The following is a 15,195-nucleotide window of genomic DNA, read 5'->3' on the forward strand; positions in this document are numbered from 1 at the left end:
ACTAAATATAAGATTATATTTAGTGACAGAGGTAGTATATATTACTAGTAATACACACAAAATTAAGAAGATAAAGATTCTAATAGAAATAAAGGTTGGGTCACCTCACGTATGTAAGAGAACATTTTATTAGAATTCACATCAAAACTATGTATAGGGCTACAACTAGATTCGGTTTATGTACATAGTTAGGTGTTGGGATTCGAACAGATGAACAGATGCAACCTGGACCTAATATATAAAGGCACTCTGAGCTATCCAAAATAGACCAGAAGCTAGTAATAGGCTGGACACAAGATCACGAATGGACCATCTAGGCTGTACCGGCCATTGTGGGTTGGTCGAGATGATGTTTGATGGCCTCAAGGGGCTTTGTCGTTGATGTACCATATCATTTTAATACATCTGACGGAGCACTCGTATTCAAACTCTGCACATATAGCCATTTGCAGTGAACCTCATTAACAAACATCTTCCCGCCATTTGATCACGACGATTTCGAACAAATGGTATCAAAGTGAGGTGTGAATTGGATCATGGTGCAGATGATCTAGATGGTGGAGTGGACGATGGCAAGATCACGTGGTGATGTATGTCTTGAAGGAAAGATGGGCTTCCGTCGGAGCTGAGGCCTAAAGAATGAGCTAAGGACAGAGTATGGTGAAGTCCCTGCCCCCTCGGCAAATTTGCATCTAGTTGTGGATTGTCCTAATGAGCGCTGATAAGTTCTATTAGGAACGCAACAATCCTCATTTGGAAGAGTTGCTTGGTATGTTAAAGGTTGGAGTGAATGGCGAGATGGTTGTTATAGTAACCACACGCTATGAGGGCATTGCAAAGAAGATTTCTACTATTCAACCTCACAAATCAGCACGACTAACGGATGAGTTGTGTTGGACTATCATAAAGAAAAAGAGTGGATTCGAATCAACAGATGACCAAGAAGAGTTGCAGCACATAGGGAAAGACATTACGAATAAGTGTGGAGGTGTGGCTTTAGCAGCCCAATCACTTGGACACATGTTGCATTCGCTCAATTCTGATGAATGGGAGTCGGTGAGAAACAGTGATTTCTGGAATTTATCTGATCCGGAAGATACAAATTTTACCCATGCACTTGCATCCTTGAAGTTAAGCTATAGTGTTATGCCTTTGTATTTGAAGATATGTTTTGCCTATTGTGCAATTTTCCCAAAAGGTTACAAGATTGTTAAAGATGACCTGATTCATCAGTGGATTTCCCTAGGTTTCATCAAGGCAAAAAATGGGTCATGCACCTGGCAGCTTGGTGAGAAATGCATTAGGTAGCTTCTGGGGCTGTCCTTCCTAGAACATTCAAATTCAGCAATGGTGAGTTAGTTTACAACTTCACAATTTTTTGAATTATTGTACAGAAATTCACATGATGTATATGTACAATGCAGACACTGCGTGAAAGAGAAGACTCATCTAGTGTGGTGCATCATATTATCAAATCACAACACATTACAATGTATTATTGTCCAAACAACTTTCAAAAGAATCCCATTGTTCTTACACACACATAAACACACCCCTAGCATGTCTAGATACTATAATATTGATATTGAGTACATCCCCCTCTCTATTTTGTTGGGCCTTCTCAATCTTTTAAATTTCCTGTTTTGTTAGTCGCACTTTTATTCCTCTCCATCCCATGTTTAGATTTTGACGCGTATTAAATCGATGCATGCATGATTAAAGACTGACACTACTAACCTTTCATATAGACCACAGGAGTGTATTCTGAAAATGATACATTGTTCACCATGCATGATTTGGTGCACGATCTAGCAAGATTTGTCATGGTCAACGAAATACTTGTCGCTAGCAAACAAGGCAACTCTGGGGGAAGTCAAGGCAATACTTGTCACTTTGCATTGCTCAATGATTGCAGCAAACCATTAGAGTCACCCAAGATAAGGGCACTCCGTCTTATGGAGTGTGGTAAAACTAAACTTCATGGTGGTGCCTTCTCATTTTCTAAGTCCATGCATGTTTTGGACTTGAGTGATTGCTCAATTCATAAGTTGCTGGATTCTATTGGTAAACTGAAGCAGTTGAGGTATCTTATGGCACCAAGAGTTCAAGATGAAACGATTCCAGACAGTTTCACCAAGCAATCAAAATTAATTTACCTGAACCTTCACGGATCTCATAAAATATTAGCACTGCCAAAGTTGATTGGAGAAATTGAGGGTCTAATGTATCTTGATCTGTCAGACTGTTCAATAGGTGCAGAACTACCAGAATCATTCGAGAGGCTAAAAGAATTGTTGCATCTGGATTTGTCAAATTGTTGCATCCAAAAGATCCTTGAAGCATTGGTTAGTTTCATTCAACTCAAATACTTAAACTTATCAGGTTGTAGGCACAGGACAGAATTGCCAAGGTTATTCGGGAGTCTATAAAATTTGGTGCATCTTGATTTATCATACAGTAGTATGATTAAGAAATATACAGGAAGCATTGGTTGGTCTTACCAATCTGCAGTATTTGAATCTAAAAATGACACATCTCAGATTGCTGCCAGATGATCTGACCAAACTCCGGTATTTAAATCTATCTGGACTGCCAGACCATACCGTTGACTCCTTTGACAGCCTCATCAACCATATATCCATTAATCTTTCCAATATAGAGCATTTGGATTTGTCTTACAATGAGAATATTACAAGTATACCTGAAAGTATTTGTAGCATGAGAAAGTTGCAGAAGTTGGACCTCTCCGTATGCCGAAATCTTAGGCACCTACCAGAAAGTATATATAAAACTGGTAGTCTGAACTACATTTATTTAAATGGCTCTGGTCTTATATCCAGAATACCTCATCTTGGTGGCAATACATTATCATTACCACACTTTGTGGTGTGTGCAGCTGCTGATGAATCTAGCAGCAATCTTTTTCGTCTACAACCCATAGATCTTGTTGAGCTGCAGATAACTGAACTTGAAAATGTGAAGTCGGCAGTAGAGGCACATGATATTAAATTAATTGAAAAGCAAAGCCTTATGAACTTGAAACTGGACTGGACTCGGGGTGTTGAGAGATTTGTGGATGACAAAATGTTGCTGGAAAAACTAGTGCCCCCGAGCATATTGAGGAAATTGGAGATATGTGGTTATAATAGTGTCAGCTTTCCAACCTGGCTAGTGGGTCAATTACCAAGCCTAGAGTCACTGATTCTCAGAGATATGGTAAACCTGGAAGAGTGGCAGACATCATACTCCAGTGGTTTGGAGCATGTGATTGAAACAGTAAAAATGAGAGGTGAGTTTCAGAACCATGGTCCACCCGAACCTATAGTGGGTGCCGTACGATATACTACTGTTTCACATGTGGGTCTGTTCCCTCTTTGGATTCAATTTTTTTCGTCAGCCTTAACAACAACGAAAAATTTATCTACCTGTTTCAAATAAAAGTTGTCCTGCAAACTCAATCGTGGCACAGGTTAATCATATATGAATACTTTGCACCGGCAAACCATAAAAATAGTGCACTAGAAAACGCTACCACGCATCCAAGTTAATGTCTCAAAAAACTATAGACAGATAACATGTTCATCCAAGCCTAATCATTGTGGGTTGTGTGGTCATCTGAAGAGCATATGGAAGCTATAAAATATATGCAGAGTGTTTGCCCTGAAGATAGGCTACACGTTGTGCGAAGCAAGCCTACTATATTAAACTCGACTGTTGTACCCAGGGCCGGCCCTGGGTAGGGGCAAGAAGGGCGACGCCCTAGGGCCCAGCCCGATTGGGGGCCCCGACCCTGTGCATATATATACTACACAACTGAACAAGACGGGCCTTAAAGCATGTAGCGCACGTACTGTTAAAAAAACTAGTAGGTTACTTGAATTGTGAAAGGCACAATCCCAGTCTCGTTTCAATCGATCCATCTCATAACACCAGCCGCCGTCGTTTCTTATTCCTGTATCCTCGTTCCCCGTTCTGCTCCTACTCCCGAAGCATGCAGCATGCCTAGCAAATTAATGGATATTGCTTCTATACTTGATTCCTTTGATACCCTTTCAGTTTCTCCATCTCACTCCTCTATGGATTTGCCTATAACTATTCTCATCTAGCGGACGGCCACAGGCAGAGACAACACTTCATAAGCTCAGTTACTTTGCAAGTTGCAGCAGGACATTTTCTTGGGTCAAAGGCCTACAAAGTTCTTGTAATTTCATAGTCCTTTTCCGCTTGATTTTTGTACTGTTTTTCTTTGTTTTCCAGCGATTCCCTGACTGATCATCTATTTCTGTACGGGGTTGTTCATTTGAGGATACGAAGACCCTAGGAAGACCTGATATGCTTGGGATTGGATAGCTGGATTTCTTCTATTTTTCATCAGACAAATCCAGGTATTTCGACTCCTTTCTTGTAAAATGTTGGCTAAAAACATGATTTTGAGAAAGAAGAAAGAAAATGCTAGCAGATAAGTTAGATCCGATATATTTTATTTAGTAATGAAAAAATGATGTTTTTTAGGCATAAAAATGTTGTGCTTTGTATCTTTTTTTTGCACCGATTGTGCTATGCATCGATGTAATATATATTTTTCACTATATTAGGCCCACTTTTTAAGTTCGCCCCGGGCCTCTGAAAAGTCAGGACCGGCCCTGGTTGTACCATGTGCTAGGCTTTATTAAGACCTGTAGGTTTGGTAATTGTTGCTTGATGCTTCGCGCCATGCTTAACAGTTCCTGCCATGCACAAATCCCCGTAAGAGCTGCCAGCGGATGTGTGGTGCTGAGCGTAGGTGCGGCTGCACCATGGCTCCATTCAACATTTTTGCAATAAAAATACATGGTTGCTCCATGCTAAGGATGAAAGGGCCTCTGCCTAAAGCTAAATGTTGGGAGATATCAAAAACTGATAATATGTTATCATTGTGGGAAGAGTGTACCATGTCACACACCAGTTCTTCCTCCTCCTATCCAGTAACTACCATGCTATCGTTTAAAGACTGCAAGGGGCCTCATCAGTGGAACTTGCTTGAACACTTCCCTGGACTACCTTCTTTGTCTATTGTGAGCTGTGGTGATCTAACCGGCTCACCGAAGATGACCCATCATCTATCCTCTTTGGAGACACTACGTAGAAGACAAAATTTACAAATATGTAAAAGTGATGGAGTAAAGGAGTTGAAAGAGAACATGCGGCAACTCACAAAGCTACAATCTCTTACTTTTGAACCGCAAGTTCCAGCTCAACGTCGACGTCCACTGCATCGTCCGCGGGCTCCAGTACCTCGTCCGCGTACAGGTTTGGAGCGGCCGGTCCGGCAAGAATCCAGGCCGGGAGCGCCGCCGCCGCCGGCATGGCCGGTTCGGGCGGAGCATGCGTGCTCTAGGATAACGTGTGAAAGAATGATTTGATCGAAATGTCACACATTTATACAAGGGGAACCGGCGCTTATGAGAAGATGCGCCTGTTCGAGGGGATGCGAGGAGCGGATGCGACGATTGCCTGGAGAGGCTCCCGCACGAACGAGGCGGCGGTTGCCTCGAGAGGATCCCGTGCATGCTGTTATTTACAACAACGATTATCTCTAATAATTAAATCTTAACAGATGGCACTGAAGCAGGGAAGCATGCCGCCGTGGGTCGCTGCAATGAATCATGCGCCAGTTTCTGCAGCAAGGGCGAACACGGGATTCAGTCCGTTGCGACATAATCCTGTGTGCGCATTGAAAACCTCCGCTTACAATTTCCAGGCTTGTGTTGCCTTGTTGTTTGTGTTTCATGCACAGGCCAGTGTGCGCCCTAGTTTCTCCACATATGTTGTTATCTTTCCGTTCCAATAAGGCGAATGTGCGCCGTAGGTTTTTATATCTGTTGTAACTTATCGGTCCAATAAGTCCAATGAGTATGTGTCCTACCAGCTTCTTCCGGAAGGTTACCAGAACTTGGTAGTTAGACGTGGTCAGTTCCCGTGGCCTTGTATTGAGTCCCTCACCATGGCGAGCACATGAGTCTGATCTTTGTTCACGGAGTCCGCCTCATCCAGACTTCGGGTGAGCCTTCAAGATTAATCAATATTTTCATCGTGCCTTCATTATATTTGTTCCTACAACAGAACAAGGTTAGAAGATTCATGGGTATGTCTCATTTTTTTTCTTTGATAAAGGATGAATTTTATTTATTTAAAATGAATCATCAAGAGAATACAGACATAATAAGCACACCGGGTCTCTGTATAGTTAGAATGCACACAGTCAACACCAATGCACGCACACAAGAACACGCCACAAAATAGCAAAGTCATATAAGACCAAACCTATATATAGGCAAGCAAAAAAAATAGAGTGATCAGATCCCAATCGCAAACTACATCAATGACCATATCCGCACCAACTATCTCATGGAACGACACTAACGATGAGGTTCTTCAACAACAACACCTTCAGAAAGGGAGCGACGCTCAATCACCACTGTCACCGGATCCAACCACTCATGGTCAGAATCTAGGTTTTCACCTTGAAGAACCAATCCAAGCATATCCGAGCAATGCCTTCACAAGGACACGACGTAAAAACATTGCCATTGCCGGACATAACTAACTCGGGTTACCTAGACTTTCACCGCGGAGCTCGAAACCGAGTGCTCAAGAAGCACCACCATCAAAGTAGTAATGTGTTGTCGCCATCACTTTCTCATGATCCCAGCAATTGCATGCAATGTGTGACCACCGCCGCTGCACCACCATCTCTCTGCATCAAGTCGTCGTTCTTAGTTTACATCTCACCGCCGAAGTCAACCACCGGATCTGGAGTAAGAAACCCTCACGAAGACCTTTTTGTGGCCATCACAATCCATAGCGAGGCCGCCGCCGGGGTGTGATTACCCAGCTGCCGACGGAGCCCAGGCAGCAGGGCGTAGGATCTCGGCGTAGCAGCCACATGCGAGTGGTGATCAGTTGATTTATCCATCATCCATGGCTGGTGTATATAGCTTTTCGACAACATTTCAGTGTCCAAGCACCAAGTAAATTATGGAGAGAATTCCTTATTTAACATCGTGTCTAAATTTTATGCCCTATTTGATATCCACAAATAATTTCTTCCCTATCTAACAACGAGTCTAAATTTTATGCCTTTTATAATACGTTTGTTCATTTTAAACCAAAATGACACCTGAAAAGACTCTTTTGCCCTCAAATGATATGTTTGTGTGTGTGTGTGCTGTTACGTGCGTGCACGTGTACGTGTATGTGTGTGCTACTGCTGAGTGTCGATGCGTGTCAGTGTGTGCCTATGTGTCTGCTACTTCATGTGTACGTGTGGGTTCGCTAGTGGGTGTGTAGGTGCATGTGTGTGTGGGCGCGCGTGCTGTTGCGTGCATGCGTGTTTATGCATTACCAAAAGGTATTAGGCGTATTTGTTCTACCTATCTGACTCCTTAATTTTTGCTCTGGTCGGTCTACGGTAAAGATAAAAAAGGCCCACGAATGGATTGCCTAACAAAAGGCCCTGCCAATGCAGCGTGGTGATTTCATCTCTTCTCCAATTTTCACGCATGCAATCACCGGGCAGATCCGAAAGTAAATTATGCACGCAGTTGGGAGTTCCGCGGGAGAAAATAGATAGTTAAGGAGACCGCGGGGCCGTGAGTAAGCACGGAATAAATCACTAGCTTGTTGCTACGTGTGTGCTACTCTCCTTGCGCTGATGCTACATATGTGTTATTGCCCTATGCACACACATACCACATGAAGGGTAAAAAAGTCTTTTCCGGTGTTATTTAGGCTCAAAATGCACAAAAGTGTCATAATAGGCATAAAATTTAGACTCGTTGCTAGATAGGGAAGAAAAAGTTTTTCGATGTTAAATAAGGAAACGAAATTTAAGATAGTGTTAAATAAGGAATTCTTTCTAAATTATGAGAGTGATATTTAGCTGGACGGATGACCATCTTCGTTCGTCTCATAGGACTGAAACTAAATGAATCGTTGGACATTTACTGTTCCATGCACTATCATCGTCAAGTTGCTAATTATCTGGTTGCCATTTCTTTGACAGTTTAAATAAAAAGCACGAACTCGTCAACCCTTCGCCCGACCCGCTCGCTTTCTTTGATAGTTTCAATAAAAGGCACGAACTCATCAACCCTTCGCCCGACCCGCTCCCGCAGGGGGGGGGGGGGGTGTTCCCTCGGCCGGCCGCCGCCAGCCCCCTCCCCCGCCGCCGTCGGGCTGGCGGCAGGCCTTCTCACCCTTCGTGCGGGGAGGGCTAGCACGGGGTGATGACCCACAAGTATAGGAGATCGCAACAGCTTTCGAGGGTAGAGTATTAAACCCAAATTTATTGATTCGACACAAGAGGAGCCAAAGAATACTCTCAAGTATTAACAGCTGAGTTGTCAATTCAATCACACCTGGAAACTTAGTATCTGCAGCAGAGTGTTAGTAGCAAAGTAATATGATAATGATGGTAACGGTAACAAAAGAGTAATGAAAGCAAAGTAATGTTTTTGATATTTTGTAGTGATTGTAACAATAGCAATGGGAAAATAAATAGGCGTAAACCAGTATATGCAAAGCTCGTAGGCATCAGATCAATGATGGATAATTATGACGGATGTGGTTCATCATGTAACAGTCATAACATAGGGTGACATAGAACTAGCTCCAATTCGTCAATGTAATGTAGACATGTATTCCGAATATAGTCATACGTGCTTATGGAAAAGAACTTGCATGACATCTTTTGTCCTACCCTCCCGTGACAGCGGGGTCCTAATGGAAACTAAGGGATATTAAGGCCTCCTTTTAATAGAGAACCGAAACAAAGCATTAGCACATAGTGAATACATGAACTCCTCAAACTACGGTCATCACTGGTAAGTATCCTGATTATTGTCACTTCGGGGTTAACGGATCATAACACATAATAGGTGACTATAGACTTGCAAGATAGGATCAAGAACTCTCATATATTGATGAAAACATAATAGGTTCAGATCTGAAATCATGGCACTTGGGCCCTAATGACAAGCATTAAGCATAGCAAAGTCATAGTAACATCAATCTCAGAACATAGTGGATACTAGGGATCAAACCATAACAAAACTAACTCGATTACATGATAAATCTCATCCAACCCATCACCGTCCAGCAAGCCTACGATGGAATTACCCACCCACAGCGGTGAGCATCATGAAATTGGTGATGGAGGATGGTTGATGATGACGATGGCGACGAATCCCCCTCTCCGGAGCCCCGAAAGGACTCCGGATCAGCCCTCCCGAGAGGTTTTAGGGCTTGGCGGTGGCTCTGTATTGTAAAACGCGATGATTTCTTCTCTCCTATTTTTTTTCTCCCCGAAAGCAGTTATATAGAGTTGGAGTTGGAGTCGGGAGGTCTCCAGGGGGCCCACGAGGTAGGGGGCGCACCTTAGGGGGGGGCGTCCCCCACCCTCGTGGCAAAGGTGTGGGCCCCCTGGTCTTCATCTTTGGCAAGGATTTATTATTATTTATTGTAAGATATTCCGTGGAGTTTCAGGTCATTCCGAGAACTTTTGTTTTCTGCACATAAAACAACATCATGGCAATTCTGCTGAAAACAGCGTCAGTCCGGGTTAGTTCCATTCAAATCATACAAGTTAGAGTCCAAAACAAGGGCAAAAGTGTTTGGATAAGTAGATACGACGGAGACGTATCATGGGGCAGCCTCCTCAGGTGCTTGCGCGACGCTGGGTAGGGCACGGCGGCGCGGCGTTGGCGGCCGTCCCGGCGATGGCGGCGGCTGCTGGTGACGCGTGGTGGGCTGCTGGGCGGCGTGTGCCCCGTCAAGGCCGCGGCGGCGAGATCCGGCTCGACCCCAACCGGATCCTGCTCATGGCGGGTTGTGGCGCAGCAGATGTGCCTGCTGGAGTCGGGGACGGCGACTGGCGAGGTGCATGTCAGCCAGATCTGACCTCCGACGGGGCGGGCCGTGGGCGGCGCTGGTCAAGGTGGGCGGTGGTGGTGCGAGCCAAGGGTCGGGGACGGCGGCAAGCGGCCCGGCCAGATCTGACCTCGCGGCGGCGCGGGCTGTGTTCGGCTAGGGCTGTGGGCGGCTGCCTTGACCGGGGCCATCTCGGCTAGTCAGGGTGGCGGCGCAGTGGCGGTGGAAGCGCGGGTGCGTGCCCGGTGGCTCCGAAGCTTCGAGCTCGCCGGGCGGCGTGGGTTGGGCAGGAGCCTGGCTGCTGCCCCGGCCATGGATGGCTCCATGGCAGCTTGGCAGGTTGACTGCGGCGGCGGCTGGCATGTCCCGGCATCGGCTTGAGTGTAGGTGACTTGTGACAGCCTTCGCTCTCTTTCCTCGTCGTTCGGGTGCTACTTCCATGGAAGGGATGTCCTTCTCCCAGGTGTGGTCCATCACACGTCTCGCGCGTGCAGGAGGACCGAGCTTGTCTCGCACATGGTGTAGCAGGACCGAGTTCGTCTCGCGCATGGTGCAGCAGGAGCGACCTCGTCTTGCACATAGTGCTGCAGGACCGAGCTCGTCTCACGCCCGGTGCTGCAAGACGGGCCCGTGGAGGCCAGATTTGGCCGACCTATTGGGTTTCGGCATTGGGAGGCGCCCAGGGGTGCGAAAGGCATGTCCTTTCTGCTCGTCTCTTTGGTTGGGGTTGCGGCAGATCTCGGGTGAGGTGGTGTCTAGGTCTTGGATACCGGGGCGGCGGCCCTGGTGGTGGTCGCGCGGTGCTCATGGGCAGAGCCCGTGGCTTGGTGCTGCCCGGTGACCATGGCCGTGTGGGCGGCGTGGTGTGGCGTTCGGTGGCAGTGGGTGTTGGTCGGGGTGAAAACCTGTTCTATCTTCGGACGGACCGGCAGCGGCAAAGCTCTCGTTCCCTTCTTGAAGGCGTCGTCGCGGCTTTCAGTGACGTCATGCTGCTCCAGGGGAAACTCTGATCCTAGGATCGGGCAGTGGCGGCGCTTCGGTGTCGGATCCTTCCTAAAGGCGCCGTCTTAGAGCCCACGGTTCGTCATATGCGACCTCATTTCTTCGCGGTGACGTGTTCCTGGTTGAGCCCTCGGTTGCTCTTGTAGTGCTAAGGGTGGTGTTGCTGCGATCAGCATCTATGCATCTTGTCTTGGGTGTGTGCGTGTGTTGTGGTGGCGTTTGTTTGTATCGAATTACTATGGTTCGTTGCTTTATATATAAAGCGGGGCAAAAGCCTTCTTCGGAATAAATAAAAAGCACAACCACGCATCTATATAGATGCCTACTTCCTACCCATCATTTGCTTGATTGCTGCATATACCCCTGTAGGCACTGTTTGCGCAGCCAGTACTCCCTCTGTTTTTTTACTCCGTGTATATATTTTGGTTAAAGTCAAACTATAAAAAGTTTGACTAAATTTATATAAAAAAAAATATGAGCATCTACAATACTAAAATCATATTGTGTGAAAATACATTTCATCATGCATCTGATAATATTGGTTTCATATTGAAATGTCGATATTTTTCAATATAAAGTTAGTCAAACTTTACAAAGCTTGACTTTGACCAAACTTCATATGGAGACTAAAAAGAAATCAGAGGGAGTACTTCTCTATGATGTGCAACTTCTTTTTTTGCAGGGCTATGATGTGCAACTTCAACTTGCTCCCTCTCCCTCTCTCTCGTTGAATATTTTACAAACACGTCAGCTCGATAATAAAATTTCAGCTTTGTCTCCAAGCAACATCGTTAATTAACATCTCTGTAGTACTAAACCAGACGACCTGCACCCACCCCCGCGTCGCCAACCCTAGGCGACACGAGGAGACCACGCCGTCGGCCCTAGGCCCCCTCCCCTCGCCTCCTCCGTCCTGCCGCTGCCTGAGGTCTCATCGGTGAAGCCTGGCCTATGATGGCGGCGACGGGGCCTTATCCCTCGCACGGTGGTGACGTTTTTTTCGGGCGGCGGCGGTGCATCGTTCGACGGAGATCCGGCGGCAAGGAGCGGTGGGATCCCTACGGCATGCATGACGGTGGCGTCAGCGGAGACGCAACCTCCCCGCGGCAGAGTCGCCCCTGTGGCGGCAGCCGAGATCGCCGATCTAGTCTTGCCCAGATGGGCTTGGGCGGGCCGGCGGTTCCGGTGTGCATGTATAGGCGAGCGTGGTGGGCCCGACGGCACCGGTTGTAGGCACCGTGGTGGTGCCATTGCCGGTCAGGCGGCGGCGGCCTGAATCCCTTTCGTCCAGTCCCCGGCAGACATGGAGGCAGCCCGTGCACGAGATGCTTGAGGGAGGATCTTCGAACAGATCTATGTGAAAACCTGCTCTCGGCTAGCTGCCAAGGTCGGCGGTGGCGGCGCTATCTGCGTCGTTCCCTTTGTGAAGGCATCGCCGTGAAGAAGTTCAACGCCACTCTATGCTACCTCCGGGGGAAACCCTAGATCAGTATATCAGATGACGGCGGCGCTATGGTGTCGTTTCCCTCTTGGGGGCGTCATTCGTGAAGGTGTACACGGACCGAGGGACCAATGGAAGGCTTTTGGTGGAGCGGTGCTTCAGCTTACACATTGATGGCGGCGGATCTCGGCGGCAAGGCGCCGTGAAGACTCGACGTCTGATGCGCGAAGATGGACTCGCGCAGGGACGTGGCGCTGTCTGGCATCGTGGTGGTGTCGACGGCAGCTGGACCGGGCAAGGTTGATGCAGCAGTACAACACTGAAGATGGATTGGTGGCAGGTGGTTGCGGCGGTCTCATACCGGACAAGCGTCCTGGTTGAGAAGTGCGCCGGACTGGTGGGTGCCCCATACCCGGCAGGCGTCCTGGTTGGGACCTCGGGTCTTAGATGGTAGGTTTGGCTACGAAGTCTGTTTTGATATTAGGCCCAGACTATCAACATCCCTTCATCAACTGGATAAAAGTAGCGACAGATGTTTCCTAGACGGTGGCTTTAGTCTGACTGTTGTATGACTTTGTAAGGTCTTGTGTGAATAATAAATAAAGTGGCTGCATGCATCATCGAGATACAGAGGCCATGGGGTTTTCCTCCGTTTTTTTTTTAAAAAAACAAGACAATAGTGTCTCTACAACAAATCTAGGGTGGTTAATGCCACCTCCGATCAACGGGTTCGCCATCTCTGATGGCCAAGATGGTAATATCAGCGTAAATTCCAACTTTGATCCGCAAACTCTTGTCATAGTGTTGCTGACACGTCTCCCTCCATTCTCTCAACGTCAATCAGGGCTCAAGGGTGGGTGCGTGTTTAGATTTGAGTAGCTCTCCCGAATGTATTGATTGATTACTGAAGCTAGTATTCACCAATACCTATAGTAGCGATTTGCTTATATATCAAACTAAAAGACGAAACAAAATGTAAACTATAACCAAGAGATGTCATGAAAAGGCATATTTAGCCAAGATCTGCGTATTTGTCAACAAAACAAGAAAACTTTTATAGCCAGTTGGGGAAACCAAATTACAAGACTTGTACAAAGGAAAATAAAGCAACATGCGCCACTACCATATAAGGAGATTAAACCAGAATCTAGTCTAGCAATTACATTATCCTTGAATTTGGCTGTCCCGCGATAGCTTGAAGTAATCTTGGCATTGGAGGCGTCTCAACTTCACACACACACTCGAGAAACTGCACCACCTCACTCATTGTAGGCCGGCCAAACTCAACATCTTGAATACACCAGCATGCGACTTTGCAAACTCTTTCAACCTCTTCCTGATTCACTTCACCCAACAACTTTGCATCTATCAAAGTAGCAATGTCTCCATCAAGAAGACTGTGTGCAACTCGCACCGGAAAATATGCTTCATGGACGCCATCTTGGCAGAAGGATTGCTTACTCGAGTTCCTGTTGCCTGATATAATCTCTAACAAAACCATGCCATAGCTGTAAACATCAACTTCTGGTGTGATAGGAGTTCCACTGATCCATTCAGGAGCAAGGTATCCAATGGTTCCCCTCATTGTAGTAACAACATGGCTGAAATCCCTTCGCAAAAGTTTGCCCATCCCAAAGTCCGTGACTTTAGGAGTGAAAGAGCCATCTAGAAGTATGTTCTCCGGTTTGATATCACAATGTATAATACAGTCCCGACAACTAGCATGCAAAAAGGATAATCCTCTAGCAATTCCAAGGGCTATTTGGTACCTTCTAGTCCAATCCAACACCATGCCATTGCTTTGGAAGAGATGGGAATCCAGGGAGCCATTGGGCATGTATTCATAGACAAGTAACCTCTTATCACCTTGACAACAAAAGCCAATCAGTTTAACCAAGTTGACATGCTGGATGACCCCAGTTGAGCTCACCTCAGCCCTGAATTGCTTCTCTCCTTGGCGGAACCCATCAAGCCTTTTCACTGCTATGGTTGTCGAGTCCGTTAGAGAACCCTTAAATACTGAACCAAAACTTCCGGCCCCCAACTTGTCTTCAAATTTGTTTGTTGCATGCTGTAAATCGGCATATCGGAATGCAATGATCCCCATGCCACCCTGAACATTATCACCATGCCACCTCCCTTTTCTCATCCAGAGCATCCATAGAAATATCAAACCAACAATGGCAACACTTGCACCAATAGCAACACCAATGATTGGCCCCCTTCTATTGGTATTACTACTTTGCACTTCTTTTGCAGCCAGACGAAGGTGAAGAATATTGTTACCTTGTTGCTGAATATTGAGCAGTTTGTCATGCCAAATGAAGCAGCCACTTTGATCGTAGGAATATGCGGTGCAGGAGCAGCTTCCCAAGCACACAAGTGAGCATTCATCTGCGGTGGTGGCTGTGCCAACATTCCTGGCATCAACAGGAAGTTTGACAGAAGTCATAGGGTAAAACTTATCTGCCTTGCCGACTCTAGTAATGTTGGCGCTGCAGTAGAGTGGAGTATTTCTTGCACATCCACCTGTTCGATCATCAAGCTCCCAGTCTTGAGGTGATCGTATGGAGTAGCCCCTCAAGCAGCTGCAGGATGGGGATGGGACATCGTTGCAGACTGTGAAAGGGCCACATGAAGCATAGACATCGCATTGAGATTTTGGTGCAGTGTAGATGGTTTGCCAATCTTGTGATCCCTCGAACCACACGAGCACCTTTATTTGACCGGAAACGTCCATTATACCACGTGATAGCACTGTTTGATCCTCAATTGCATACTGGATGTACGCACCTTCTTCATTGCTGGTGAAATCAAGTGAGAGCCTGGTCTATCCTACGGTC

The 15,195-nt window shown here is 46.5% G+C and overlaps 2 pseudogenes; one reads left to right on the plus strand and one right to left on the minus strand.

Moving 5' to 3' along the window:
- The first annotated feature begins 569 nt into the window (after window positions 1-569).
- On the plus strand, window positions 570-5,382 carry LOC125533220 (uncharacterized; annotated as a pseudogene).
- Window positions 5,383-13,511: 8,129 nt separating this feature from the next.
- On the minus strand, window positions 13,512-14,204 carry LOC125533221 (G-type lectin S-receptor-like serine/threonine-protein kinase At2g19130 pseudogene; annotated as a pseudogene).
- Window positions 14,205-15,195: the final 991 nt, after the last annotated feature.

This window comes from Triticum urartu, chromosome 1A (assembly GCF_056163025.1).
Source record: "Triticum urartu cultivar PI428250 chromosome 1A, HENAU_Tu73, whole genome shotgun sequence".
NCBI lineage: Eukaryota > Viridiplantae > Streptophyta > Magnoliopsida > Poales > Poaceae > Triticum > Triticum urartu.